Below are 8,766 nucleotides of genomic sequence, written 5' to 3' on the forward strand. Positions count from 1 at the left end.
TAGGGGTTGAAACCAAAATGATTTGCTAATAATTTTGCTCTGAACACAAACATTATTTTTTTCGTTCAATTTTTTCTTTCCATTTTCCGATCAGCAAAAAAAGTTCTGAAAAGTTATGGTTATATCATTCTTTTCTGTTACTTTTTTAAACCTCTAAATCATAAAAAAAATATCTTACCTTTTTTCAATTATTAAATCCAACTATAGCATCCTTAACTAATCCAATCTTCTCTAATAAAACATCTCTTTCCCTAATTTCTGAATCACGCTTGTAACATCAATAGGTGTAATGAGTGCGCTGAGAGTCGGGAAGCAAATTCAGGGAATGAGTGTTTTAATACATAAAACAACCACAACCCACAAACCACAAATGCACCGACATGAAAACAGAGTCAATAACACCTGAGGAAAGAACCAAGGGGAGTGACAGATATAGGGAAGATAATGTCATGAGGCGCAGGTGCGTGAGACGATGGTGACAGCTGTGCGGGATAATCAGCAGCCTGATGACCCAGAGGACAGAGAGTGAGTATACCTGACAATAGGCTACAGTAGACTATGCTTTGGAGGGAGTGGCGCAGCGGTCTAAGGCACTGCATCGCATTGCTAGAGGCGTCACTACAGACCAGGGTTTGATCCCGGGCTGTATCACAACCGGCCGTGATTGGGAGTCCCATAGGGCGGCACACAATTGGCCCAGCGTCGCCCGAGTTAGGGGAAGGTTTGGCCATCATTGTAAATAAGAATTTGTTCTTAACTGACTTGCCTAGTTAAATAAATAAATAAAAACGGTTCCATTGCTTTTAAAATGATGCTTCTGTTCCGGAACTGTATAGAACACTTTCGTTCCCGGTTTTGATTCGGTTCTGTTCCCTGAACTTTCCAGAAAAATTATGACTCAAAACCCAGCCAAAAGGCCTGAAAAGTAGCCCAAAAAACATGTTCACAGCAAAAGAGAAGTTGCAATATTTCTACAAAAACGGGGGCGAAAATCTGATATCAACTTTGGAAGGGAAAATTACATGACATTTTCTCAATATCATTTCCTGAGGGGGACACCAAAAGTAGTGCTGTAACACAACCTACGTTGTTATATGTTAAATGTATATTTAGGAACCATAATCACTACTACTGGATAATTGATAGATAGTTCACTGAAGGGCTGTCCCAACTTATTCAAATCATTATAATACTACTACTACTACTAATAGTTATAGCAGTGTTCCTTATCAGTCATGTGTGAAGGTATGTATTTACAACCAGCAATACCAAGAAAGGCCAGTAGGTGGCAACGGTACTGTACACTGTATGGTTGCAGTTTTCGTAAATACAAGGAGCATAGTGCGATCTCATCTAAAATAATCTCCATTGAGAACCATCACAAAGTTGGTCTCAGTATTAAATCGACCTTTTTATTAGACTTTTTCTGATACATTTATAAAGTCATTAAATATGTGCCACTGGCCTGAGTCTACTACAATAGCTTCACAAGAACAAAAAGATCCAAATAAGTACAGTTCTAAAAGCGAAAGAACTACTTCAATGAATAATCCAAATAAATCAAACAAAATATCCTTCAAAAATACTTATTCATACTCATTCATACTTATTCTCAACTCTTCAAACAACAGCTATGTACAAGTATGTCACACAAAGTATGACATTTTAAATAAAATAACATAAAACAAATAATTAGTAAGTGTACTGTCACGTACTAAAAACTGAAAACGACTAAACAAAAGAACAAATATCATACTATACACAGGGGTTCTCAAACAGGGGTCCGTGGTGTAATTGCAAGGGGTCTGTGAAATAAAAAGTGTAATGAACATATTCAGCACCACATGGTTTCCAGTAACTTTACATATGATATAGAGGGGGTGGAGGACCGCTCAAAACCTTGCCTGCCTTGCCTCAAAATATGCAGGGGTTCCAGTTGCCAACACTGATCTAGAGACTCCAACTCCCCAGTGAGAAGTGTTCTTTCCAACTTTTGCAGGACATTTAGACTACCTTGGTCAAAACGGTCGCCAAACTGAACCTCCACACCATCCAACATTTAAAAAAAGTATGCTCTGATCCACTGCTTTGCCAGAAAATCATATTGAGTGTGTCTCAATAGATTCAATGGATTCAGTGGTCAATCAATGCAGTTGCTTTCTCATACAGAGCAAGGTAGCTTTCCTCATTTCTCTTGCCCCTAAGAGATTACTGCACACACTCGACTTCAGCCTGCATACCAGAGACAGTCTGAGTTTTCTTCTGCAGTGAAATGTTTAGGCGTTCAAGCTCTCCAAGAGAGAGAGGCAAGTGTGAGGCCCAACACAGTCTTGCCTTTGCTGAAGTGCTCAAATAAGCCACTGGCAGTTGAAGCTGTCTTGCATGCAGTTTTTGCCATCTCCTCTAGGCTGCTTAGTACCCGCTCATACTGCCCTAGCACAGCTCTAATAGCAGTATTCCGCACAGTCCACCTTGTTGGACATAGGGGTTTCAGGGTGGTCAGATGTGTATCTTCGGACGTCCTGTGTAATCAGATTTACACAGTGTGCTCCACAATGCACATAGAGGGCTAATGGCTGCTGCCTCCTCACAATTGCCTGTGCACCTGTGTATTTTCCAGTCATGTTTGAGCACCATCGTAACTCTGCCCACGTAAGCCAGACATGGGCAAATTGAGCCTCAACAACACATCAGTTGACACTTTCACAATGCCCTCCCTTGTTGTCTCCGACACCCTGTATAGCCCAATAAACTCTTCGTGAGAGACAAGGTCATAGTCAACGTAACGCAGGCAGACACTCTCCTGTTCAGCACCAGAGACATCTTGAGTACCATCAACAATTACTGAAAATTGTACAATCGGAAGAGACCTTATCTCAGCTGCAATGCCTCGAATGACTGTATTGGCCATGATGTTCAGAATTTCATTCTGTGCTTTGGGGCCTGTGTACATTGTGGTACGCTCTGTTAACCACTTCAGTAAAATGGGATCATCCTATTCTGCACTAAGTTTCAAAAGCTGGTATAAATTCCCACTGTCATCCGTGTGGCCTCTAAAGGCTTGTCCCTGTCTTGCTACATACTGCACCAAACTAACAATTTTCATCAAGCAATGCCTTGCATCCTCCTGCTGTTAACCCCACGCGCTGGATAACTGAGCACTGATTGGATTTAGCCAGTGTGATGTTACAGTTACAAAGTAGCGGCGGGTTTGGCAGTTTTGATGTGCTGTGAATTTGACAATGGCTTTTCTCCAGTTCCTAAATACTGTACTAACGAAGGCAGCATCCGGTCTTTGGCCAAAAGATGGCTGGCTTGAAAACCCTTGGCTACAGTGAAAACACAACACTCCTTTGATGGATTATAATGTAGCCAGGGGAAATCGCGAAACCATTTCTCTTGAAACGTCAACACACAGAGTTTGCAGTTTTATAAATTGTGGGTGTGGCTGATATGGTTTTGTGACATCACTGAGGTAACTGGACAATGCTGTGCCACTGTCCCCTATACCGGTGCTGCTGGCAACAAGGTTGTCACCTGGTTCTGTCGTGGCTGTGACACTGTCATCTGAAGTCTCTATCCCTGGCTCTTTCCCTTTCACTACACTCACTGACTCACAGTCTGTCTCCTAGAAAATAAATAAGGTGTTTGCCGTACTCCTAACTACCGGTACCCAAAACTACACAATTAATCACAACAGAAATACCATTGCCTTAAACAAATCTTGATTCAGTCACCAGTTTAAGTTGAGATTGGGGGTATCCATGGCATTGTCCAATTACGTCCCTATTTTACAAGTCTAAAAAAGAGAGAACCATACTGTTGACAAACAAAGACTCAACAAACTTACCTGAGACTCCTTGTCTCTGCCAGTCTGTCCCTGCCTGTGTGCCATCTGTTGCCCGTGTAACCGTATAGACTTTAGTCCGTCCGCTCGCCCATACCCGGGCTCCTCTGCACACATCAACAACTGACACCCACGAAGCATCGTTACCCATCGCTCCACAAAAGCCACGACCCTTGCAGAGCAAGGGGAACCACTACTTCAAGGTCTCAGAGCAAGTGACGTCACCGATTGAAACGCAATTAGAGCGCACCACCGCTAACTAGCTAGCCATTTCACTCACCCCCCTTTTCCGCAGCAACCAGTGATCCGGGTCACGGCACCAATGTTTTATTTATTTATTTATTTCACCTTTATTTAACCAGGTAGGCAAGTTGAGAACAAGTTCTCATTTACAATTGCGACTTGGCCAAGATAAAGCAAAGCAGTTCGACAAATACAACGACACAGAGTTACACATGGAGTAAAACAAACATACAGTCAATAATACAGCATAAACAAGTCTATGTACGATGTGAGCAAATGAGGTGAGATAAGGGAGGTAAATGCAAAAAAAAGGCCATGGTGGCAAAGCAAACACAATATAGCAAGTAAAACACTGGAATGGTAGATTTGCAGTGGAAGAATGTGCAAAGTAGAAATAAAAATAATTGGTGCAAAGGAGCAAAATAAATAAATAAATAAAATAAATACAGTAGGGAAAGAGGTAGTTGTTTGGGCTAAATTATAGGTGGGCTATGTACAGGTGCAGTAATCTGTGAGCTGCTCTGACAGTTGGTGCTTAAAGCTAGTGAGGGAGATAAGTGTTTCCTGTTTCAGAGATTTTTGTAGTTCGTTCCAGTCATTGGCAGCAGAGAACTGGAAGGAGAGAAATAATTGGTTTTGGGGGTGACCAGAGAGATATACTTGCTGGAGCGCGTGCTACAGGTGGGTGATGCTATGGTGACCAGCGAGCTGAGATAAGGTGGGACTTTACCTAGCAGGGTCTTGTAGATGACATGGAGCCAGTGGGTTTGGCGACGAGTATGAAGCGAGGGCCAGCCAACGAGAGTATACAGGTCGCAATGGTGGGTAGTATATGGGGCTTTGGTGACAAAACGGATTGCACAGTGATAGACTGCATCCAATTTGTTGAGTAGGGTATTGGAGGCTATTTTGTAAATGACATCGCCGAAGTCGAGGATTGGTAGGATGGTCAGTTTTACAAGGGTATGTTTGGCAGCATGAGTGAAGGATGCTTTGTTGCGAAATAGGAAGCCAATTCTAGAACTTTGGATTGGAGATGTTTGATGTGGGTCTGGATGGAGAGTTTACAGTCTAACCAGACACCTAGGTATTTGTAGTTGTCCACGTATTCTAAGTCAGAGCCGTCCAGAGCAGTGATGTTGGACAGGCGGGCAGGTGCAGGCAGCGATCGGTTGAAGAGCATGCATTTAGTTTTACTTGTATTTAAGAGCAATTGGAGGCCACGGAAGGAGAGTTGTATGGCATTGAAGCTTGCCTGGAGGGTTGTTAACACAGTGTCCAAAGAAGGGCCAGAAGTATACAGAATGGTGTCGTCTGCGTAGAGGTGGATCAGAGACTCACCAGCAGCAAGAGCGACATTATTGATGTATACAGAGAAGAGAGTCGGTCCAAGAACTGAACCCTGTGGCACCCGCATAGAGACTGCCAGAGGTCCGGACAGCAGACCCTCCGATTTGACACACTGAACTCTATCAGAGAAGTAGTTGGTGAACCAGGCGAGGCAATCATTTGAAAAACCAAGGCTGTCGAGTCTGCCGATGAGGATGTGGTGATTGACAGAGTCGAAAGCCTTGGCCAGATCAATGAATATGGCTGCACAGTAATGTTTCTTATCGATGGCGGTTAAGATATCGTTTAGGACCTTGAGCGTGGCTGAGGTGCACCCATGACCAGCTCTGAAACCAGATTGCATAGCAGAGAAGGTATGGTGAGATTCGAAATGGTCGGTAATCTGTTTGTTGACTTGGCTTTCAAAGACCTTAGAAAGGCAAGGTAGGATAGATATAGGTCTGTAGCAGTTTGGGTCAAGAGTGTCCCCCCCTTTGAAGAGGGGGATGACCAGCTGCTTTCCAATCTTTGGGAATCTCATTCACTCCTTTCCAACCATTATTATGAGCCGTCTTCCACTCAGCAGACTGAGTGACAATCTAAATAGCCTACCTACAACTGGTCTCCTCTCGCTCACGTGAGGAGACCAATAGATGTAGTGCTCTCTCAACACACATAGTTGCACACACCCCTCTGGCCCTCCCTACCACTCACTCACTCACTCAGCCAGAGCCTGCCTCATTGCCTGACAGACAGCAGCGGGTCACAGTGAAATATATACAGTACCAGTTAAAAGTTTGGACACACCTACTCATTCAAGGGTTTTTCTTTATTTTGACTATTTTCTACATTGTAGAATAATAGCGAAGACATCAAAATTATGAAATAACACATGAAATCATGTAGTGACTGAAAAATAAAATATTTCAGATTTTGAACTCTTCAAAGTTACCACACTTTGCCTTGATGGCAGCTTTGCACACTCTTGGCATTCTCTCAACCAGCTTCATGATTAATACTTTTCCATCCGTCTTGAAGGAGTTCCCACATATGTTGAGCACTTGTTGGCTGCTTTTCCTTCACTCTGCGGTCCAACTCATCCCAAACCATCTCAATTGGGTTGAGGTCGGGTGATTGTGGAGGCCAGGACATCTGATGCAACATCTCGAGACATCAGTTAAAACTTGATAGTAAATTAGTCTTCCAAATGGACAATTACCCCAAGCAGACCCATTTGTGATCAAGCTTTAACTTCCTCTGATGTCTTGAGATGTTGCTTCAATATATCCACATAACTTTCCTCCTCATAATGCCATCTATTTTGTGAAGTGCACCAGTCCCTCCTGCAGCAAAGCACCCCCCACAACATGATGCTTCCACCCCCGTGCTTCACTGTTGGGATGGTGTTCTTCGGCTTGAAAGTATCCCCCTTTTCCTCCAAACATAACAATGGTCATTATGGCCAAACAGTTCTATTTTTGTTTCATCAGACCGGAGGACATTTATTCAAAAAGTATGATCTTTGTCCCCATGTGCAGTTACAAACCGTAGTCTGGCTTTTTTTTATGGCGGTTTTGCTGAGCGGCCTTTCAGGTTATGTCGATATAGGACTCGTCTTACTGTGGATATAGATAATTTTGTACCCGTTTCCTCCAGCATCTTCACAAGGTCCTTTGCTGTTGTTCTGGGATTGATTTGCACTTTTCACACAAAAGTACGTTCATCTCTAGGAGAAGGAATGGGTCTTCTTCCTGAGCGGTATGAGAGCTACATGGTCCCATGGTGTTTATACTTGCATACTATTGTTTGTACAGATGAACGTGGTACCTTCAGGCATTTGGAAATTGCTCCCAAGGATAAACCAGACTTGTGGAGGTCTACAAACTGAGTTTGAAGGTAGGCCTTGAAATATATCCACAGGTCCACCTCCAATTGACTCAAATGATGTCAATTAGCCTATCAGAAGCTTCTAAAGCCATGACATAATTTTCTGGAATTTTCCAAGCTGTTTAAAGGCACATTCAACTTAGTGTATGTAAACTTCTGACCCACTGTAATTGTGATACAGTGAAATAATCTGTCTGCAAACAATTGTTGGAAAAATGACTTGTGTCATGCACAAAGTAGATGTCCTAACCAACTTGCCAAAACTATAGTTGTTAAACAAGAAATTTGTGGAGTGGTTGAAAAACAAGTTCCAACTTCAACTATATATGTGTGTGTGTGTGTGTGTGTGTGTGTGTGTGTGTGTGTGTGTGTGTGTGTGTGTGTGTGTGTGTGTGTGTGTGTGTGTGTGTGTGTGTGTGTGTGTGTGTGTGTGTGTGTATATATATATATGTATATATGTGTGTGTGTGTATATACAGTGGGGAGAACAAGTATTTGATACACTGCTGATTTTGCAGGTTTTCCTACTTACAAAGCATGTAGAGGTCTGTAATTTTTTATCATAGGTACACTTTAACCGTGAGAGACAGAATCTAAAACAAAAATCCAGAAAATCACATTGTATGATTTTTAAGTAATTCATTTGCATGCTTTGTAAGTAGGAAAACCTGCAAAATCGGCAGTGTATCAAATACTTGTTCTCCCCACTGTATGTGTGTGTCCAAACTTTTGACTGGAGAAATATCATGCGGCTGTGGTGCAACTTAGAAATAGCCCCAAAACCCGCCACACGCGACCAATACATGTTCACTCGTATCCCAATTTGTCTAGAAAATTGCAAACATAGCAACACTGCCCTGAACTGGTTCCAACCCCTGACTTTAAGCATACTGAAGTGTGTAGGGGCGGAGCTTATGATTGACAGACACTGCTCCTCCCACCTCTGTGACTGTGCACTCCTCGTAATGAAAAGCTCAACTTTCAAATTGAAGAGACACATTTGAGTCATTTAACAGATACTCTTGTCCAGTGGTGGAAAAGGTAGACAATTGTCATACTTAAGTAAAAGTAAAGATACCTTAATAGAAAATGACTCAAGTAAAAGTGAGTCACCCAGTAAAATGCTACTTGAGTAAAAGTCTGAAAGTATTTGGTTTTAAATATACTTGTAGTTAAATATACTTGTAACTAAGAGTACATGTTATTGCAAAAAAAAAATATATATATATATATACTAAAGTATCAAATGTAAAAGTAAAAGTATAAATCATTTCAAATTGATTGTATTAAGGGAACCAGACGGCACCATTGTTTGAATTTTCTTTTATGGATAGCCAGGGGCACAATCTGACACTCATTTTCTCATTTACAAACAAAGCATGTGTTTAAAGAGTCCGCCAGATGAAAGGCAGTAGGGATGACCAGAGATTTTCTGTTGTTGAGTGTGTGAATTGGACCATT

The sequence above is a fragment of the Oncorhynchus clarkii genome, chromosome 10 (genome assembly GCF_045791955.1).
Source record: "Oncorhynchus clarkii lewisi isolate Uvic-CL-2024 chromosome 10, UVic_Ocla_1.0, whole genome shotgun sequence".
Classification (NCBI taxonomy): domain Eukaryota; kingdom Metazoa; phylum Chordata; class Actinopteri; order Salmoniformes; family Salmonidae; genus Oncorhynchus; species Oncorhynchus clarkii.